This window comes from Asparagus officinalis, chromosome 8 (assembly GCF_001876935.1).
Source record: "Asparagus officinalis chromosome 8, Aspof.V1, whole genome shotgun sequence".
In the NCBI taxonomy this organism is placed as follows: Eukaryota; Viridiplantae; Streptophyta; class Magnoliopsida; order Asparagales; family Asparagaceae; genus Asparagus; species Asparagus officinalis.
The window spans coordinates 88,102,792-88,125,502 of record NC_033801.1 but is presented as its reverse complement, the minus strand read 5'-3'; the positions used below and the strand labels follow the sequence as shown (position 1 = coordinate 88,125,502).

The following is a 22,711-nucleotide window of genomic DNA, read 5'->3' as shown; positions in this document are numbered from 1 at the left end:
ACTCAAGTGATAGAAAATCTGATTTTTACTTGAGTATTGAGAAAAACAACTATTGTTCATCTTCATTTATACAAGATTTTGAAAAGAACTCAGAGAACAAAAGAGTCTATAAGCCACTGTTGCACATCACAAACTTATCAAGGCTTATAGGAGATTTGTACATTGATTCAAGGAAAGGATTCTCTCAAGTGTGAGAGGTGTAATCCCTTAGTGAAGAGATTGGTTACAATTTGCATGGTCTTGCAAATTGGTCAGGTTTGAGTTTTGATTTTGTAAGTTATTTAAAATCATAATGGAAACTCTCAAGTGGGATTTGCTTAGGGACTGGATGTACACCTGGAAGGTGGAACCAGTATAAATCCTTATGTTTGTATTGTTGATTTTCTGTGATTGTCATTTCTTCTTTGCAATCTATTATTTACTTTGCATAAAATTTTATAAAATACTATTCACCCCCCTCTAGTGTTTTTAGTGTGATTAGATCAGATCCTACATATTGGTCTTGCATGTTCAAAGTCCGCATCATCTTGATGTTATTGATCTTCATCGGGAGGATTTTCAAATGGCCTTTTCCCTTTTGAAGAGCTCACTTGAGGATGAGAGGCTAGTAGAAGTTGTTTAACCATCTCTTCCAGACGTTCAATTCGTTCGTCCGAGTCCTTCTTCTGAATCGCCACTTGAGTCAAAATGTCTTCTCGGTTTGCATGTCTATCGTCTATTGTCATTCTTGACTTAAACTAGGCGTTGGATTCGATGCCATAGCAGAGATGGATCCACTGGAAGTGGGTTGGTTCATCTTGGATGAAGACTGTGATGTCCGCATTGGGATGGAGGAGTAGTCAAAAGGAATCGTCGTTCTTCTTCTTAGCCTGGTATTACGATATACGCCATCGACTTCTAGTAGTATGGACTCAATGCCAGGAGAGTATATTGGATCAGGCGAGCTATCTGTACTTTCCTTGTTGTCTTTGAAAGTCACACTTATCATGTTAACAATGAATACTTGCATTTTTCCTCTTCGAGCACGTCGTCGTATTTAGTCTGAACATTTGAAGTTCAGGAACACAACTGAGATGGTTGAAGATTGATTCTTTACATTGGCAACTTTTTAAACTGCCGAGACCACTTCTTTGAGGGTCGCACAATGCTGAGATTGGCGAGCTCTCTTTAGAGTTATAAATTCTATTTGATCAATGTCGGTGCCAACTTCGATAGTCTTGGCTTTGGAATGCAAAACGCTTCTTACAGCGACGTGGCTAGATGCTTGTCCAGCGGGATCATTAATGATGATTTTATTCCCTTGAGGGAATTTTAATAATGAGTTAACCCCTATTTTTAACTTCTATCGGTGAATCATAGCGAGCATCATGAGACGCTTTAAATCAAACTCCTAAAAGAGTTGAAGACTGAAGTCCGCGATCAGATGTGATAACATCTTGATCTTCACTCAAGGCAAGGATTGAATTTCTTTCAATCTTGGCGAAGTTTGTTTGGCTTCCAGCTAAGCTCAAACTATATTCGACGAAGGTGGCCTTTGCACACACAAGGGTCATTTCAGACCCAAGATTCGCACTGCGATGAATTCTATGACAACTGTGTACAGTCACCATTGTAGAGATCTAGTTCTTGGAAATAGATTCCTAAAACTTCACTTGGTCAAATTCAATGACCAGCATTTCAGTAAAAGAGCCAAGGGTCTTAGTATTGGCGTGTGACACAATCTTCTCATCGAAGAAGAAAGAAGTCCCCAGCGGAGACGCCATCCTATTTTGGGTCTTTTAAGTTGCAATTGATTCAGATTACAATTTAAAGATTATAACAAAACAAAGGAAATTTTTATATTTCCTGGGGTTCTTTTCTGTGTGCCGGTGGAGCATCGATCTTGTACTCCGTTAATGCGTCGATTAAGACAATGTGTCTTTTGTTGTTGATGAGAGTTAAATTACTTGGAAGATAACTCAGTTTTCTCTTAGCAATATTTCTTAATGGAATCGCAAGTATGAGGCGTGTGCCGATTCTTTTCCTGAACTTTCCCCGCTAGAACCTCTGTCAAAATAGATTATCTCCTCTCCTTTTATAGGCTAAAAGAGAGAGTTAATGGCCCTTTTAATTGTGGGTTAAGGGACCATTAAAGTAGGAGTTAGTGGTAAGTGGTTTTCCCCTAAAAATTACTCTGAAACGACTATTTGGGCGTACTTTGCAGACTTGGCGAGGTTCGTTTAAGATGTGGGCGAAGGTCGCCACGGACGTGGGCGCACCTTTTTTCGGAAGTGGATGACTTGGTCCACTTGACGTGATAGAAGTTTGTTGGTTGGCAAGCTTTGCCTATGAGTTCAAATTTAACATACAATTCGACTCTAGGATTGGCCGACCAATGATGCCTTTTGACTCGACCCGGGGCGTGTTGTGAGAGTCGACTCATGTTTTTACTAGGTCGGGTCTATTAGGTCTCATGTTTATGAGCCTATTGTCTAATCTAGTTTTGATAATTAACAAACAATTCCTAATATCGTTTGTCGAGTGTTTGCATTTGTTTGTTAGGTATCCTACACAAAGATCCTCCTGTTGGAGGTTGGTTGGAACTGAACTTAACAATGACATTCAAAGGAGGTTGGAAGAAAATCGGAATGAAGTTGTCATAATTCAAATCAAGATTCATCATCGCTTTATCCGCAACTAAGATGAGCTTATTGAAGATCTATTGCCTGGGTATAATGTTTTTAGGTTTATACTTTGTGTGTTTATACTTAGAGCTCAAAATTCATACACACACACTTGTTTTGATTTATCATTGTTTTGGATTATAGACTTAACAATACTATTTCATATATTTTCTAAGTCCAATAATCCATTCAAAAGGATTCCAAAATGGGTTTGAAATCGTTTTGTTAAAATTAAGTGTTTAAACAAACTCGAATTCTTGAGATTTTGTAAAATAATGAGTTTTCACAAATGGGAAATGATATTTAAAATTTTTCTTTTCTAACATGTGTGTTTTCATCAGATTAAACATTTTCCCAAGTTTCAAAATTTTTGGAATTTATTTACTATTTTTAAACACACTTTAAAAATCAAGTTTACTGTTCAAATATGTGATGCGCACGTTTTTTGGTCGACCGACTGTTCAAACAAGTCGACCAATAAACTGCTCTGTATTTTTAATTTTGTTTCTACTTAGTCAACCGATCTTTATCAGTCGACCGAATAGTGTTATTAGTTGACCGATTATTTGTATTAGTCAACCAATCGGCTCATATTAGTTGACCGATATATTCCCTTCAGTCGACCGATAGTTCACTGATTTTTCCAGTTCAGCCAACGGTTACACTTTTTAGTTGACCGATCTCAACCATCAGTCGATTGATAATGTTTTGTGGCTATAACGGCTAGGTTTGACAGATTTTCTTTGAGAGGTTATAAATACCCTTCAATGCTTTTTTTAAGCCAAGTTTTTCAAGGGTTTCATCAGTTTGTTTAAGCCATTATTTGGCTCCATGTTTTAAAAGAGATTAAGTGTTTGTTTATTTGCAAAAAGAGTTTACTAAAGGAGAAGATCGATTTCGGTTTTGAGCATTCATCTTCAAATCTCTATCTCCCTTGTTTGGAGAAGTTTCCTAAACTCAATTTCTAGCTAATCTACATTTTGATCATTATATATATAAGCTAGATTTATTTGAGTTTAACTTTATTTTACTCATTGTCTACACACACAACCAATAGAGCTTTAGTATTCCACATATTGTATATTTGGGTTGTGGAGTTGTATCTTTGAGTGAACTTAAATTTCATTCTCATCTTTGTTAGAGAACAAATCTTGTATTTGCAATTACATTATGAGATACATATTGTAATACACAATGACACTTAGAGGAGTAGTTGGAGAGAGACAAGGTTAATTCCAAGAGGAGTGGGTTGGTAGTAAAGCCTAGGGAGAGGTGGTAAATCCAAACACTTGAGGAAGGTAACACGGGCGAGTCCAACACTTAGAGGAGTGTCTTGTAGGATTGATAATGTGTGGATTGTAAAAGTTTTTGATGAACTTTGAAAACCAATCGTGTAGTCATTTTGTGATAGTGGAGAATCTTCTTGAGGTGAGGAGTGTAGAATCTCCTCGAGGTGAGGAGCGGAGACGTAGGTCGAGGGTTGACCGAACTCCGTGATCATGTACTTATTTGTGTTTGGCATTGGCGCACTTATTCTTGTATATATTTTCACATTGCCTTTGTCTAATTGTTTATCCTTGATTATATTTATCTAGTATATCAAATTTGCTAGGATAATTTATTATTAGTTTTAATTTGGCATTTATATCGGATTATATTAGTAATTATCCTATTCACCCCCTTTTAGGGTACTTTCAATTGGTATCAGAGCATAGTAATCTTTGATTTGTGGCTTAATCGCCTAGAGTCCAAGATCCTCACTTTGCATTATTGCTAATCTAGTTTATAATTATTTTATCTTGCTTGTATTTTTATTATGGATATGCACAGTGCACCTAGTTTAGGCTATGCTATTAATATTGCTCCAAAATTAAATAATTTGCCTCATGCTCAATGGTGTGTTAGTTTTAAACTATTTGTTAGATCTAAATATTTTGATTTATGGGAAATAATTGATTATGCTTATATTGTGGTTATATTAAAGAAATCCAAGTGGAGCAATAATGATCAAAGAATGTTTATAATGAACAATCTCTTGTTAGAATTTTTACTTAATGCTTTTGATTCATCTATATCTAACAAACTTGCTCATTTTGATAGTGTGTACAAATTATGGATATTTATAGAAGGACATCAAGAAAAGTTGGAGGAGATCTGACGTGTTTTGGCGGATTCCACTTCAAGTGTAATTGGAGCTTCATCGTGCACATGACCACTAGGCGATAGCTCTAGTGAGGTATGCGAGTCCAAATCCGATAGTGAACTTTCTATTGATGAACTCTCTTGTGCATATGAATGTTTAATACATGCCTATAACAAATTGCATTATAATTTTATAAATTTAAAAAATAAACATGTAAAGTTAAAATCCGATCATAATATGCTAGCTTCTAAATTTGATATTATTGCTAAAGAAAATATGATCCTTAAAAATAATAAAAATTAAAATTAGATCATGATGCCTTAATCTTAAATGTTGCTAGCATAACTCATGAGAAAAACGATGCCATGAGTGAAGTAGAAATAATTAGAAATGAATTTAATTCATTTAAAAATGATCATGTTTGTTCTACTTCTAATACCAATGCAAATGTGCAAAAATAATGAGTTGAATCACATGAAAAATCGCATTTCTTTCTTAGATTCAATATTAACTAATGCATTAACAATAATAAGAAACTTATGAACTTGTGTACTATGTCACGTGTCACTACTTCTAAATCAGTACACTATGCACACATGTATAGAAAAATTTATAAATGCACAATTTGCGGGCATAAAAGTCATCTTGCAAATTTTTGCTATGGTTCAAAAAACCCCAAGAATGCTAATATTCTTGCTTCATATGCATCCCATAAAGTTTATTCATCACACACACACATGCACACAATGTTCATCATAAGCATATAAATGTGTATAAATGTGATTTTTATGGTAGATTTGGTCATTTGGCCAAATTTTGTTTTGATTTAAAAAGAGTTTCACATTTGAAAAATGATTTAAAAAGACCACATTTGTTTGCAAAATTTTCTCGTGCACAATCAAAAGATCATCATAAGTAAGTGCATCCAGTCCATTGTACTTATTGCAATAGGATGAGTCATTTGCGTGATTATTGCTATGACCGGACGTGTACACAAAATACGCCCAAATAGGGTCATAACCCAAGAGCTTTGGATTTTATTGATAGGGGTTATGTCCCAAAACTCTTTGGCACCAAGAGTGTTTCGGTGCAAAAACATTTTTGATTTTAAAAATTAAGATTTTATCGTTTTTGTTTTCGTTTCTTTTTAGGAAATGTATTTGAACAACTTATTTTTTTGGGAAATATATGTAAATAAAAATCTTAATTTTTATTTGCATATTTTGTTTTCATTGCATATTATGATCTTTATTGATTTTGATTTTGATGAAAAGATAGATTGTTTGCCAAAGGGATACATTGTGACGAAACCTTTGCACTAGTTGCAAGGATGGAGTCCATTCTTACATATTCTTATGTTTTAGCATTGCTTGTTTTAAAAATTTTAAACCACTTCAAATGCATATTAAAAATGTCTTTCTAAATTGTTTTATATTTGATAAGAGGTCTATGTTGAGCAACCCCCCGGATTTATTGATCTTTTTCTTCGAAATTATGTTTATTGGATATAAAAAGCTTTATATGGGTTGAAACAAGCTCCAAGAGCTTGGCATGCTCAAATTTTCATGTCGAATATAACTTTCTTTATATATATGCTTTAAGGTATTTTAATAGTGGGAGTTTTTCCCTATCTATTTTATACTCACTTGGGCTTACATGTAGGGGGAGCTTATTGCTCTCTTTCTTTCTTTTTATTTTTCCCATTTTGATTTTGACAAAGGGGAGAAACAAGTATATTGTGAATATCTCGTTTTCTATCATGCATGAGTTTAATAAATTATATATTCATTGGTATCATGCATATTTTATATACTCTTTGTGTAGATTATTTGTCATTATCAAAAAGGAGGAGATTGTTAGGTCTCATGTTTATGAACCTATTATCTAATCTAGTTTTGATGATAAATAAAAAATTCCTAACATCATTTTTCGAGTGGTTGCATTTGATTGTTAGGTATCCTACACAAAGATCCTCCTGTTGGAGGTTGGTTAGAATTTAGCTCAACGATGATATTCAAAGGATGTTGGAAGGAAATCGGAATGAAGTCGTCACAATTCAAGTTAAGATTCATCATCGCTTCATCCTCAACCAAGTCGAGCTTATTGAAGATCTATTTCCTGGGTATAATGTTTTTAGGTTTATACTTTGTGTATTTATACTTAGAGCTAAAAATTCATACACACCCACATTTGTTTTGATTTATTGCTTGTTTTGATTATCACTGTTTTGGATTATAGACTTAACGACACTATTTCATATCTTTTCTAAGTCCATTAATCCATTCAAAAGGATTCCAAAATAGGTTTGAAACCGTTTTATCAAAATCAAGTGCTAAACAAACTCGAATTCTTGAGATTTTGCAAAATTATGAGTTTTCACTAATAGGAAATGATATTTGAAAATTTTCTTTTCTAACATGTGTGTTTTCATCAGATTAAACATTTTCCCAAGTTTCAAAAATTCTTAGAATTTATTTACTATTTTAAACATATTTTGAAAATTAAGTTTACTGTTCAAATATGTGTTGTGTAATTTTTTCGATCAACCGACTGTTCAAACCAGTCGACCAATAAACTGCTCTATGTTTTCAATTTTATTTTTGCTTAGTCGACTGATCTTTATTAGTCGACCGAATAGTGTTATTAGTTGACCGATTATTTGTATCAGTCAACCGATCGGCTCATATCAGTCGACCAATATATTCCCTTTAGTCGATCGATAGTTTATTGATTTTTCCAGTGTAGCCAACAATCATATTTTTCAGTCGACCGATCTCAACCATCAGTCGGTCGATAATGCTTTTTGGCTATAACGACTAGTTTTGGCAGATTTTCTTTGAGAGATTATAAATACTACTCAATGCTTTTTTTAGCCAAGTTTTTCAAGGGTTTCATCAGTTTGTTTAAGCCATTATTTGGCTCCATGTTTTTAAAGAGATTAAGTGTTTGTTTGTTTGCAAAAAGAGTTTACAAGAGGAGGAGATCTATTTCGGTTTTGAGCATTCATCTTCAAATCTCTATCTCTCTTGTTTAGAGAAGTTTCCTAAACTCAATTTCTAGCTAATCTGCATTTTGATCATCATATATATAAGCTAGATTTATTTGAGTTTAATTTCATTTTACTCATTGTCTACACACACAACCAATTGAGTTTTAGTATTCCACATATTGTATATTTGGGTTGTGGAGTTGTATCTTTGAGTGAGCTTAAATTTCGTTCTCATCTTTGTTAGAGAACAAATCTTGTATTTGCAATTACATTGTGAGATACACGTTGTAATACACAAGGACGCTTAGAGGAGTAGTTGGAGAGAGACAGGGTTAATTCTAAGAGGAGTGAGTTGGTAGTAAAGTCTAGAGAGAGGTGGTAAATCTAAACACTTGAGGAAGGTAACACGGGCAAGTCCAACACTTAGAGGAATATCTTGGGGATTGACAATGTGTGGATTGTAAAAGTTTTTGGTGAACTTCAAAAATTGATTGTGTAGTCATTTTGTGATAGTGGAGAATCTTCTCGATGTGAGGAGCGGATACGTAGGTCGAGGGTTAACTGAACTCCGTGATCAAATTGCTTGCTTGTGTTTAGCATTGACGCACTTATTCTTGTGTATATTTTCACATCACCTTTGTCAAATTGTTTATCCTTGCTTATATTTATCTTGTATATCACATTTTCTAGGATAATTCATTATTTGTTTTAATTTGACATCTATATTGGATTATATTAGAAATTACCCTATTCACCCCCCCCTCTAGGGTACTTTTAGGGTCGAGTCGACGTGGGCTGCTTAACGAGCTTATGAGTTTGAATTTGATACAAAATTTGACTCTAGGCTTGGCCGACTAATGATGCCTTTTGACTCGGCTTGGGGTGTGTTATGGGAGTTGACTCATATTTTGACTTGGCTGAACTCCGTGATCAAATTGCTTGCTTGTGTTTAGCATTGACGCACTTATTCTTGTGTATATTTTCACATCACCTTTGTCAAATTGTTTATCCTTGCTTATATTTATCTTGTATATCACATTTTCTAGGATAATTCATTATTTGTTTTAATTTGACATCTATATTGGATTATATTAGAAATTACCCTATTCACCCCCCCCTCTAGGGTACTTTTAGGGTCGAGTCGACGTGGGCTGCTTAACGAGCTTATGAGTTTGAATTTGATACAAAATTTGACTCTAGGCTTGGCCGACTAATGATGCCTTTTGACTCGGCTTGGGGTGTGTTATGGGAGTTGACTCATATTTTGACTTGGTCGGGTCAAGTTGTAATGGGCTGCTTAGCGAGTTTCGCCTTAGTCATTAGGCGACCTTCGCTGTAGCTTTATATTGGCTTAACTTTAGGCTCATTCAAAGTGTTTAGCTCATAAGCGTTTACTTCTTGGATCCAAGTTGATCATTGTCCTAAGTGAGAATTCATTTTGACCGTCTACAGCCCTGATGGGCCCATGCACGAACGCTCCATTGCTTTTGAGTTTTCAACCTCAAATAATGAGGCCGAGTATGAATCACTCTTGGCAAGACTCTGAGCCACCTTAGAAACAAAAGCTGAGCTCATCTATATCCTGACCGACTCCTAACTTGTTGTCTACCAAGTAAGGGGAGAATATGAAACTAAAGACTCGAGGATGATACTATACCTGAAGGCGGTCAAGAAGCTCTTGAGCAACTCAAAGATTTCAAAATCGCCCACATCTCCCCGTGATACGAATCGTCTTACGAGCACATTTGATCGTAGAATTATCAAAGGTAGGTTTTAAGAAGAAAACAGCAAAACACAAGAATAATTCAATTTGGCGAAGGAAACTACCTTCTCTAGATTATAAAGAACAAAAGATTTCAAAATCTCTCTCACAATCTCTCTAGAATAAAGAACAACTTCTCTATCCTCTTTAAACTCTAATCTGATATTTAGAAACCCCAAACAATCCCTATTTATTTGTTAAACAACATGGATAACAAAATCATAAATACCCAAGCCAAACACAACTTGGATTCGCATCAAAACATGAGTCCAATTTAGCCCAGGAAACCCCGTCGGTCGACCGACATGCCCCTGTCGATTGACCGACCAGAAAGCTTATTTATCGACCTTGTAGGTGCATGTTTTCGGTGACTGATGTTGATCATTTAGTCGACCGAATGTGCTACCTCGGTCGATCGATACTGGTCGTTCGGTCGACCGGCCAGAGCCTTATCGCCAGCTTCCTGATCTTCGTCGTTTTTCTGATTTTGACCGTTTTACGCCGCCATCCGTGACTCCTCCCATGCTTTTATTCTCAAGCTATCATGAGAATCATCTATCCTCAAGCTCCCATGAGGATCACTAAATTCCCGAAGTAGAGAAGAAGATAAACCCGTATCATGGCTCCCCCTTTAGGAATTTGAAGTCCCGTTCAAGTTAGAACTTCATGTGAGGAAACTCTCGAGCTCCTCCTTCTTTGTTGAACCACCTGGCTTTGCTAGGAACCTGACCTTGACATCTAACCAGAAATAACTCCTTCGACCCCCGTCTAGTCGTGGTCACCTTCCTCTCTAAAATGCTATCCTCTTTCAGCGGCTTTTCTCTATCAAACCACAAGTCTTCAACATGCGGAAAGATCACATTGTCGTCAGCCTCATCGTCCAGCAATGGAGGCTCGAACAACTTCAAGTACTCAACATTGATCATCGAATACATACCTAAGTAAGGTGGCAAATCCATCTTAAAGGCGTTGTCACTGATCTGATCGAGAATCCAAAATGGACCATATCGTATAGGCTTCAACTTATTTCCTTCTCCCTTAGCCGCTCCTTACCTAAGTTCAGCTACACCATATCACCTTTGCCGAAATTACAAAAAACTCGATGTTGATCATGTTTCACCTTGTACTTTGCTTGTAACTTCTTGAACTGTGCTTCAACCGTAGTGTGAATCTGCATAATCTTCTCCAGAAATCGTTGAGCCCTTTGTCTCTCACTCCCTTCTTTGCGGTCGGCCGTAGCTTCACTAGAGAATACTAAATCGAATGGACTTAGTGGTAAGAACCCGTAACATATCTCAAATGGTGACTTTCCCAAAGATCCGCGAATAGCCCTGTTGAAAGCAAACTGAAGATATGGTAAGCTCTCATCCTAAGTCTTAGGGTGCCTGGAATTATACCCCCGCAACATGTGAACCATAGTTCGGTTGACTACTTCTGTTTGCTCGTCTGTTTGTGGATGAAAGGCCGTGCTTTTCTTTAATTTGGTGTCTGTAAAACTCCACAAAGAATCCTAAAAGTGCCTGAGAAACCTACTATCTGATCTAAAATAATCGAACTCGGTAAACCAAAGTGCTTCCACACATGCTCAAAGAACAACTGCACTGCACCCGCTCTCGTCATGGTCTTCTTGCAAGGAATCAAGATCACCATCTTGCAGAAGGAGTCCACCACAACGAACAAGTAATCATGTTCGCGCTTGGTCGTTGGCAACCCTCTTAAGAAATCCATAGAAATACTCTCCCATGGTCTCGATGGCACTGGCAACGGTAGATACAATCCCCTCTTTCTGTTAGAAGGCTTAGATATGTAACATAGCTTACATCCTCCAACATACTTGGTAACATCCTTTAACATCTTAGGCCAAAAGACATGGCGTCGTAGATTGAGAAGCATCTTCTGAATTCCAAAATGACCTTGCACACGTGATGTATGTGCCTCTCTAATCCACTGCAACCGATCGCCATCCTACGGAATGCAAAGCGATGTCCCACGATATAACAAACTATCCTCTTCGAGCTCATACTTCCCCCTTCGACCAGTCTTCACCTGCTCGAACACACTACTGAAGTCTCTGATGGATGTGTACATTTGTACATACTCCACAGGAACCAAGGGCTGAATACGCGTCGCCACAAACAAAGCTCTCACATAGTGGCCAACTTCACTGCTAGAAACATGACTTTTAGCGACGGAAAAATCCGTCGCTAAAAGTCGAAAATCCGTCGCTAAAAGTTGAAAATCCGTCGCTAAAACCTTTAGCGATGGAAAAAATAAAATTCCGTCACCAAAAAACCATCAGTACAGTGAGGGTAGCTAAAATGGGTTTTAGCGACGGATTTTTCGTCGCTAAATTTTAGCGACGGAAAATTAGCGATGAATAATCCGTCGCATTATTTTTTTTAAAAAAATAAAAAAACATTAGCGACGGAAAATCCGTCGCTAAAACCACTTTTAGCTATGGAAAATCCGTCGCTAAAACTTATTAGCGACGGAAAATCCGTCGCTATAACTATTTTAAAAAAAATAAAATGAATTTTCCGTCGCCATTAACATTAACGACGAAAAATCCGTCGGTAATATTTGTCCCCCGTATCTGTTTTTCGTCGCTAAAAGTCTATTTAGTGATGGCTAATCCGTTGCTAAATATTTCCAATATTTTTTTAAAAATAATTTGAAAGTTGAAAAAACTTGTACAATAATATAATAAATTTAAAATCCTGTTCAATCAGCAGTATAATATTCATTCTCATGCATATATAACACATATAATTTAATTAAAATATCCCAACATAATAAACATTGTTTATACAGTACACACCATGATAAATATTGTTTATACAACACACTCATTCATTATTTTCAAAGGTAAAAAAACAAATCAGTCCTCTTGATCATCATCATCATCATCCTCATCACCAGCTCCACCTTGTCTAGAAGTCCCGACCTGCAAATATAAATCAAACGTTAACAACATGGCAACCAATACTATCATCACTACGCACGCACGCACCATCAACACCACCATCACATAAAAATATTATATGTATATATTTTGGGCTTTGTGTTATGCTAACCTTCAACATAACCCTTACTATAACCCTCAATGTAACCCTCACCTAACCCTAGCCCTCACCTAACCCTAACCCTAACACTCACCTAACCCTAACCCTCACCCTCGCCATAACTCTCACCCTCACCTAACCCTAACCCTCACCTAACCCTAACCCTAACACTCACCTAACCCTAACCCTCACCCTCGCCATAACTCTCACCCTCGCCCTCACCATAACCCTTGCCCTCCCCCTTATGCAAACACACAGCCCCTAAGGAAAATGGACAAGCACAACACGACGATATACATACATACTTTTTAAATTTATTAAATCCTTAAGTTAGTACACATAAGATTGAAAAATGCATCATACGTTCATACATATCATGTCTTTGACTTTGTGAACATTAAATCCATACATATGAAGGATCCCAACAAGTCCACTAGAGCCTGCTCTAGTTTTTATATGTCATGATTTCCAAGAAGCTTAGTAGTCAACACATGAAAACATTGGGTAATCTTCAACATAACCCTCACTTAATTGCTCTATGTTGAGGAGCTTTTTGTCTACATTAAGGGGGGAGACAGCATGCATTTTAGTGGTAAAATATGACATATGATTTGATTAAACTATAATAGTGTCTCAATTAGTACATGATACACAAATCAGTATCAGTATAAGATCATTTGGATAAAAAATGCAAATTGATTACAAAATTTGATTGACTAAATGATTTGATGCACTATTTTCTGGGATGTATGTTTCTTGCAAGGAATAAATAAAGGAATTGAAACTTTAACTCCGTTGTCATTATATTTAGTGCATATTTAAAAAAGTATATAACAACCTTTATATGCTTAGGAACAAAATAATAATCCATATAGTATTTTCATAAAAGACTTGATTTCGAGTTTATTGATAATAAAGAAAACTAATATTTCTATATATTGATAGCTCTTTAGGTTGCTCCAAAATTTATTGCAAAAATCAACTTACTACTACATTTTCTCCAAGCCCTTAAAACTAAAAATAAAAATTAAAAAAAATCCACGAAACTTGCAACATCAAAAATACATGGTGAACATCAAAAATATAAACACGTTCAACAATATTTATCAAAAATAATTGGGAGGAAGGAGAACATGAAATGTCATTAGGCAAGCCATCAGAGTATGCAAACAAGCTCATATAACCAGCATTAGGCAACCACAAGTAAGCTCAGACTAGCTCACAATATGCTAATATTACTATATACTATATAGCTATATTTTTATTACCCCTTCGCCAAATCACATAGTATATGATAATATATGGATACATAAAGCAGCAATCAACCAGTCTGCATAAGTAATAAGGATGTTTTGATTTTCTCTTTATTGTTTTTTTAGTGGGGGTTAATGTAGTGTCTATGTCCTCAAATTACTTATAAAAAATGTAACAAACAAAAGTGTTACCACATGTCACAGCCATTAGGAACATCTACATAGATAACTAGACCTTAGAACAAATATCTAGTGATTATTTATCTATATATGATTTAGTTGAAGTAGCAAGCAGAGTCAAACAAATTGTAGAACTTGGCTTCCTTGAATCGATTCCACTTGAAACATTTGACACGTATTCCCCCATGTGGAGTGTTGCCTGTTGGATTTAAATCTAATTAAATCTATTTGTGGACACATATGATTAATCTGTGTGTATTGCTATCCTTCAGGATAACCCACTAAAGTGATCAATTAATTTGGGTTAATGGGTATTTAAATAAATCATGGGGTTATATGTGCAGATACCAGGTTGTAATTATGATTTGATGAGGGGCCAAATTGTAAATGTACAATATCTATAAATAAGGGGTTATGGTCCCTAATATAGGGTTACACTCTCTAATTCTCTTCACCCCCATCTAGAGAGAAATTTGGCTAGAGAAACCCTAAGGTTAGAAGATCCAAAACCCATCTCAAGTTTCATCTATGGATTCAGGTATAAGCTTCTGCTCCTTTTGATTATTGTTAGTCTCTTTGAATTAATCATGGTTTTATGATTTAGATCTAACAAGTGGTATCAGAGCTACCTGTGATTAATTCTTAGGGGTTTAAGTTCTTAAAAATTGGGTTTTTTGATCTTAAAATCTATGTTATGGATTCAGATCTGTTCTCGGATGAATAGTAATGTTCGGATGAACAGTTACATTTTTTATTTTTCGGATAAACAATAAAAAATTCGCCGTGAACAGTACAATTTTGGAATTTTTTGGATTTTTCCTTCGATTTTTCTTGGATCTGGATCAAGAAAATTCATTTTTTCGATTCTGGATCTGTTTTTTGAAATAAATCGAGAAATTTTGGATCTATTTTGTTTTTGGTCATCGGTCCTGTGCTCCTCGTCGGCGCAGCATCGCTAGCGGTCTCGCTCTCGACTCCGACGGTGACGGCGGCGTCAGGAAACCCTAGGGTTTCGTCCTTTGGGTGCAGGAGCAATGGCGGCGGCGGTTTCAGATTGAAACCCTTAGGGTTCGTGCGTGAAAACGTGGTGAAAATTAAGGAGGTTGTTACCTTAAATTTTGGCGAGGCTTGAAAGCTTCAAACGAACTTCGCGTTTGTTCTAAGGTGAGCCTCGCGCTCAATTTAAACGAACTTAGCGTTCGTTCTCAGGTTGAGCCTCGCACTCAACTCAAACGAACCTAGCGTTCGTTCTTAGGTGAGCCTCGTGCTCAATTCAAGTTGAGCCTCGCGCTCAGTTCTAAGGTGAGCCTCGCGCTCAATTTAAACGAACTTAGCATTCGTTCTCAGGTTGAGCCTCGCGCTCAGTTCTTAGGTGAGCCTCGCGCTCAATTCAAGTTGAGCCTCGCGCTTAGTTCTAAGGTGAGCCTCGCGCTCAATTTAAATGAACTTAGCGTTCGTTCTCAGGTTGAGCCTCGCGCTTAACTCAAACGAACCTAGCGTTCGTTCTCAGGTGAGCCTCGCGCTCAATTCAAGTTGAGCCTCGCGCTCAGTTCTCAGGTGAGCCTCGCGCTCAATTTAAATGAACTTAGCGTTCGTTCTCAGGTTGAGCCTCGTGCTCAGTTCTTAGGTGAGCCTCATGCTCAATTCAAGTTGAGCCTCGCGCTCAGTTTTTTAGGTGAGCCTCGCGCTCAATTCAAGTCGAACCTCGCGTTCATTCTCAAGTTGAACATTGCGTTCATTCTCAGGTCGAACTCCGCGTTCATCCTCAGGCGAGCCCTGTGCTCAGTCAAAACAAATCTTGAGTTCGTTCTCAAGTTGAACATCACATTCAATTTTCAAACGAAATTCGCGCTCGTTCTTAGGTGAGTCTTGTACTCAATACAGTCGAACCTAGCGTTCAAAGTCAAACGAACTTCGTGTTCACTATGGTTAAGCCTCGGTTTTTCATGGGTCCACTTTGGTATACTTAATTTATTAAATTAAGTTATGGGCTCTAATTAAGCTATGGAAAATTTGGTTAATTCAAATTAAGTTGCTTAATTTGAATTAGTTTTGGTAGTTAATCAATTATTTAATTCAAATAATATGATACTAAGATATTAAGTTGTCTCTCATTCCAAATGATTAATTAAAACAAGATGTTACCAAAGTAATCTCTCTTGTGTAAATTGTTCATGAGGGATGTCAGATGTTTGTGTGTATGTTTTCGTGTAAATATTTAATCAGCCTAAAGGAAGGTTTATATTTATTTAGACTGCATACACATCTGTGATGATAAACATGTGACAATTATAAGGTTTACATATGGATAGTGAATCGATCCAAAGATAGTTTCATTATTTGACATGTGTTATTGTCAGTGTTTGATTGTTGCAACAAGATATCACTTGCAATTAATATTACTGTCCAAAGACTTGATATTAATGATGTAACGGATATCTTGGATGGGATTTGTCATTATTTGAATTTTATTGATTACTAATTATGGTTATTAATGTGAGCATTTTTTTGTTTTATTTCAGCTAATGCATCTACTGCAACAATTTCTGCTAACATCAACTCAATTCCCATGCTAAATGGGACAAACTTCAAGGTTTGGAAAGAGAACATATTAATTGTTCTTGGCTGCATGGATCTAGACCTTGCATTAAGAATTGAACAACCTTAATCTCTCAATGCGGATAGCACTCTTGATGCAAAGAAGGAGTATGAGAAGTGGGAGCGTTCAAATCGCATGAGTCTTATGATCATTAAGCGCAGCGTTCCGGAAGCCTTCAGGGGCATAGAATCCGAAGGGGTTACTAAGGCTAAAGATTTCCTTGCCGAAATTGAGAAACGTTTTACGAAAAAAGATAAGGTAGAAACAAGCATGCTTTTAGCTCGCTTGATTTTGATGAACTATAAGGGCAAAGGAAATATCAGGGAGTACATTATGGAAATGTCTCATATTGCTTCAAAGCTTAAGGTACTTAAACTCGATCTTTGTGATGAGTTATTGGTGTATCTGGTTCTGTTATCTCTTCCTGCACAATTTAATCAGTTTAAGGTCAGTTATAACTGCCAAAAGGAGAAATGGACTCTAAATGAGCTCATTTCATACTGTGTGCAAGAAGAAGACAGGTTGAAGCAAGATAAGATTGAAAGTGCTCATTTGGCCTATGCCTCTAAGGATAAGGGCAAGAAAAGAATGAATGATAATGAAGCTGCTAAGGGTCCAGTTCAGAAGAAACAATATAAGGATAATCAGGGTTGTTTCTTCTGTAACAAGCCTGGACATGTAAAGAAGGATTGTACCAAATATCATGCCTGGCGTGCTAATAAGGGTACATTCCTTACTTTGGTCTGTTCTGAGGTTAATTTAGCTTCAGTACCTAGAAACACTTAGTGGTTAGACTCTAGTGCTACTACTCACATAAGTGTTTCTATGTAGGGTTGCCTGAGCTACCGAAAGCCAAGTGATGTTGAAAGACACATCTTTGTGGGCGACAGTCAATCGGTAGATGTGGAAGCAATTTGGCACTTTAGGTTGCTATTAAGAATTGATTCTTATTTGGATTTGAAAGATACTTTTGTAGTACCGTCTTTTAGATGGAATTTGATTTCAGTTTCTGTATTGGACAAATCAGGTTATTCTTGTTCATTTGGAAACAATCAATTCAGTTTATCTTTTAATTCAAATGTTGTGGGAACTGGTTACTTGAGTACTTATGACAACCTATATTTGCTTGATACAATTGCTTCTTATAATAAAACTTTGCATGCGGAATCGTGTGGTACTAAGCGTAAATTAAAAAAGGAAAATTCGGCAACATTATGGCATAAGCGCTTGGGTCATATCTCAAAAGATAGAGTTGAGCGTCTTGTGTCTGATGGCATTTTGGATTCTCTTGATTTTTCGGACTTCAACGTATATGTTGAATGTATCAAGGGAAAACAGACGAAAGTTAAGAGATTAGGTACCAACAGATCTTCAGAAGTCTTATAATTGATACATACAGATATTTGTGGACCATTCCCTACGGCATCCTGGAATGGTCAACAATATTTTATATCATTCATAGACGATTACTCACGTTATGGGTACCTATATCTTATTCATGAAAAATCTGAGTATCTGGACATGTTCAAAACCTATAAAGCTAAAGTTGAGAATCAACTCAATAGAAGAATTAAAACTGTTAGATCTGATCGTCCAGGACCTTTTGCTAGATACCTAGAGGAATGCGGTATCGTCCCACAGTACATCATGCCAGGTTCACCTAGCATGAATGGTGTAGCTGAAAGACGAAACAGGACTCTTAACGATATGGTAAGAAGTATGATCTCTCATTCTTCTTTACCAGAGTCTCTCTGGGGAGAAGCACTTAAGACAGCAGCTTACATTCTGAATAGAGTACCAAGTAAAGCAGTTGCTAAAACACCTTATGAGCTTTGGACTGGTCGAAAGCCCAGTTTAAAGCATTTACATATTTGGGGATGTCCAGCTGAGGCAAGGCCTTATAGGCCAAATGAAAAGAAATTGGACTCCAAAACAGTTAGCAGCTACTTTATTGGCTACTCTGAATGCTCTAGGGGCTATAAGTTTTATGATCTCACACTCAGGAATATTTTTGAGACGGGAACAGCAACATTCTTTGAGGATGTTGAGTTTGGGGGGAGAAATAAGGTTAGAGACATTGCTTTTGAGGAGAAATTGGCTTCAGATCCAATTCATACAGTTACTTTTGATAATATTCAGGTTCATATACCTATTGTTGCTCAAGAAGTAAATCTGTAACCTCAAGATGACAATGTTGAACAACTCCCTGTTCCAGAAGAACAAACTCAACAACCTCAAGAACCAGTGCCATTAAGGAGATCCACGAGAGAAAGGAGAAATGCTATTCCGGATGATTACATTGTATTTCTCCAAGAACATGAGGAAAGTAATGGAATGTTGGAAGATGATCCAATCAACTTCCTTCAGGCCATGAAAAGTTCTAACTCTCAACAGTGGATTGATGCCATGAATGAAGAGTACAAGTCTATGCAAGATAATAAGGTTTGGGAACTTGTCCCATTACCAGAAGGTCAAAACCAATTGGTTGTAAATGGATTTTTAAAACCAAGCGGGATGCAAACGGTAATGTGGAGAGGTATAAGGCACGTCTTGTAGCTAAAGACTTTACTCAAAAGGAAGGCATTGATTATACAGAGACTTTCTCTCCGGTTTCATCGAAAGACTCATTCAGAACAATCATGGTACTTGTTGCTCATTATGATCTTGAGTTACATCAGATGGATGTTAAGACTGCATTTCTCAATGGAGACATTGATGAGATAATTTATATGGTACAACCAGAAAACTTTGTGTCGGGAGACCCAAAGAATATGGTTTGCAAATTAAGGAAATCCATCTATGGACTCAAGCAAGCTCATCGTCAATGGTATCATAAGTTTCAACAAATAGTTATCTCGTTCGGTTTTGAGATGAACATTGTTGATGACTGTGTATATCACAAGTTCAGTGGGAGTAAGTATATTTTTCTGGTTTTGTATGTCGATGACATATTGCTTGCCACTAATGATATAGGCATGTTGCACGAAACCAAGAAATTTCTGTCAAAGAATTTTGAGATGAAAGATCTTGGGGACGCCTCTTTTATATTAGGAATCCAGATACATCGAGATCGCTCTCGGGGTATTCTTGGATTATCACAAAAGAGCTATATCGATAAGGTACTTAAAAGGTTTGGCATGCAAGATTGCAGACCAGGTGACACCCCTGTTGCTAAAGGAGACAAGTTTAGTCTCAATCAGTGCCCTAAAGGTAACCTTGAAATTCAGGAAATGCAGAAGATTCCTTATGCTTCGGCTATAGGAAGTCTAATGTATGCTCAGGTATGTACGCGTCCGGATATTACGTACATTGTTGGGATGTTAGGCAGATACTTAAGCAACCCTGGTATGGATCATTGTATAGCAGTCAAAAGGGTTATGAGGTAACTTCAGAAAACAAAAGATTATATGCTCACATATAGTAAATCAGATCAGCTGGAGGTCATTGGGTACTCTGATTCTGATTTTGCTGGATGCCAAGATAGCAGAAAGTCTACATCATGCTACATTTATATGTTAGCAGGAGGAGCTATATCATGGAAAAGTGTTAAACAGACACTCGTAGCTTTCTCCACTATGGCAGCAGAATTTGTAGCTTGCTATGAGGCATCCAATCAGGGAATATGGCTGCGAAATTTTATCACGGGACTACGCATTTTAAAAAATGTTGAAAGACCACTAATGTTATATTGTGATAATAAATCTGCAGTAATGTATTCCAATAACAACAGAAGCTCAACTAAGTCAAAACATATTAACATTAAGTTCCTTGTTGTGAAAGAAAGGGTACAGAGTGGACAGATATCTATAGAGCACATTAGGACAAACTCTATGATAGTTGATCATCTTACTAAGGGATTGCCACCCAAGGTCTTTCATGAGCATACTGCTCATATGGGTGTGGTATTATTTGAGGGTATCATGATTTAGTGGGAGTTTGTAATTATGGTGCTTTATATTTGGTTGTATTGTCTGATCAGAATAAAGTATTCAGTTAAGACACTCTGTTACATTATATTTGGTTTTGACCTCACTAAAGGAGGACCAGTTGAAAATAGACATGTACTGATCACATTGCATGTAATTTTCATGCTGCACATCCATGTTTGATCTATGTCGTTTGATTGTATTGGTATATGTGACCATTGATGGGTTTAGTGATGATAAATGTGACGAATGCCGCTTTGATCCTATATTGATATAGTCAATGGACGAGATTGTTCGGAAATACCTTTACAGTGATAGCAGTTTTGAGCTCATAAGGTTATACACATTTTAAGGAGTCATATGGTGCCTAAGTGGGAGATTGTTGGATTTAAATCTAATTAAATCTATTTGTGGACACATATGATTAATCCGTGTGTATTGCTATCCTTCGGGATAACCCACTAAAGTGATCAATTAATTTGGGTTAATGGGTATTTAAATAAATCATGGGGTTATATGTGCAGATACCAGGTTGTAATTGTGATTTGATAAGGGGCCAAATTGCAAATGTACAACATCTATAAATAAGGGGTTATGGTCCCTAATCTAGGATTACACTCTCTAATTCTCTTCAGCCCCATCTAGAGAGAAATTTGGCTAGAGAAACCCTAAGGTTAGAAGATCCAAAACCCATCTCAAGTTTCAACCCTAAGGTTAGAAGATCCAAAACCCATCTCAAGTTTCATCTATGGATTCAGGTATAAGCTTCCACTCCTTTTGATTATTGTTAATCTCTTCGAGTATAAGCTTCCACTCCTTTTGATTATTGTTAATCTCTTCGAATTAATCATGGTTTTATGATTTAGATCTAACATTGCCATCCCACAAGCATGCTCCACCACCTCTACAATAACATACTAAGAAACAATTGTGCAAATTACGCATCCATCTAAATTATGTTTTTCACTAAATAAAATAAACAACAATGTCCAATTGTCCATCATCCCTAACATATTGGTTCATTACGAAATAATACACGCAGACTTTAATGGAAATTTAGATTTGGTGTTAAACTAACCTAAACCACGGAAAACATCACCCTGAGCATCTTTAAGTGTCTTCCCCTGTTCAGTTGTAATATTCATAGCAAGCTTATCCTGAAATAGAAACACATATACCATTAGTAATTGACCCTTGCTACAAAGTAAACATTTTTCAAAATAAATTACCATGACTCTTCGAATGAGCTCTTAGAGCTTGAACATAACCCGCTGCCTTGAAGTAACTGGAGTATTCTTCCATTTAGGAAAAGCTTTTTTTGCAACGTTAACCGCCGCTTTGAACTCTTCGTCTGTAGTCAATGGAATACTAGAAACTACTTCTTGTGTCGCCTATTATTATTTAAAAAACACTTTTTTCAGCAAATTCAATAACAATCCATTGGGAAAGCATAAAGTGAAAAGATCGAGGCTTACAGTATTGATAACATCGATTGAAGACTCCGATCGAGACTCCAAGAACTCCCCTCTGATGAGATTCCCTACTCTCGTCTGTAAATTCATCATCAAAAACCATTTACCCCTAATAATTGAATCTAAAAACCCTGATTTCAACGTTAAATCAGTTATCGGAGCCATTCCGAGGGCCCGGCGACGCTTCAGTGACGGTGGAGAAGCGGGAGAATCCCTGAGATTTCAATGACCGGGCGCTGGAAGCTACATCAAAAAGCAACATGTGAACAGAAATTAGGGAAATCTTAGGGTTTATTTCAAGGGATTTGATTTCACACCGCCTCGTCAGAGCACTGATCGGAGCATAATTTTGGGAGGGAATATGAAGAAAGAGAGTGGAGGAGAGGGAGAGGACGGCCATGGCAAGCTCTTGGAACCCTAGGTTGGAGAGGATCGGAGAGAGGAACCGGGGTGAGGGTTGGCGGCGGTTGTGGTGCCGACGAAGAGAAAGGGGAGGGAGAGAGGGGGGGAGGGGGGAATGAGGAGAGGGGGGAAATGAGATAAGGATTTGGGGAAAATCCCTCTGTCGGGCGCGGGATGCCCAAATTTTTTGGGCAAGCCCGCGCCCAAAATTTTTCTTTTTTTTTATTTTTTCACGACAGAAATTCCATCGCCAAAAGTTG

At 36.9% G+C, this 22,711-nt stretch overlaps 1 pseudogene; it reads right to left on the bottom strand.

The window, feature by feature from the left end:
* LOC109821486 lies at positions 12,436 to 22,492 on the bottom strand (annotated as a pseudogene).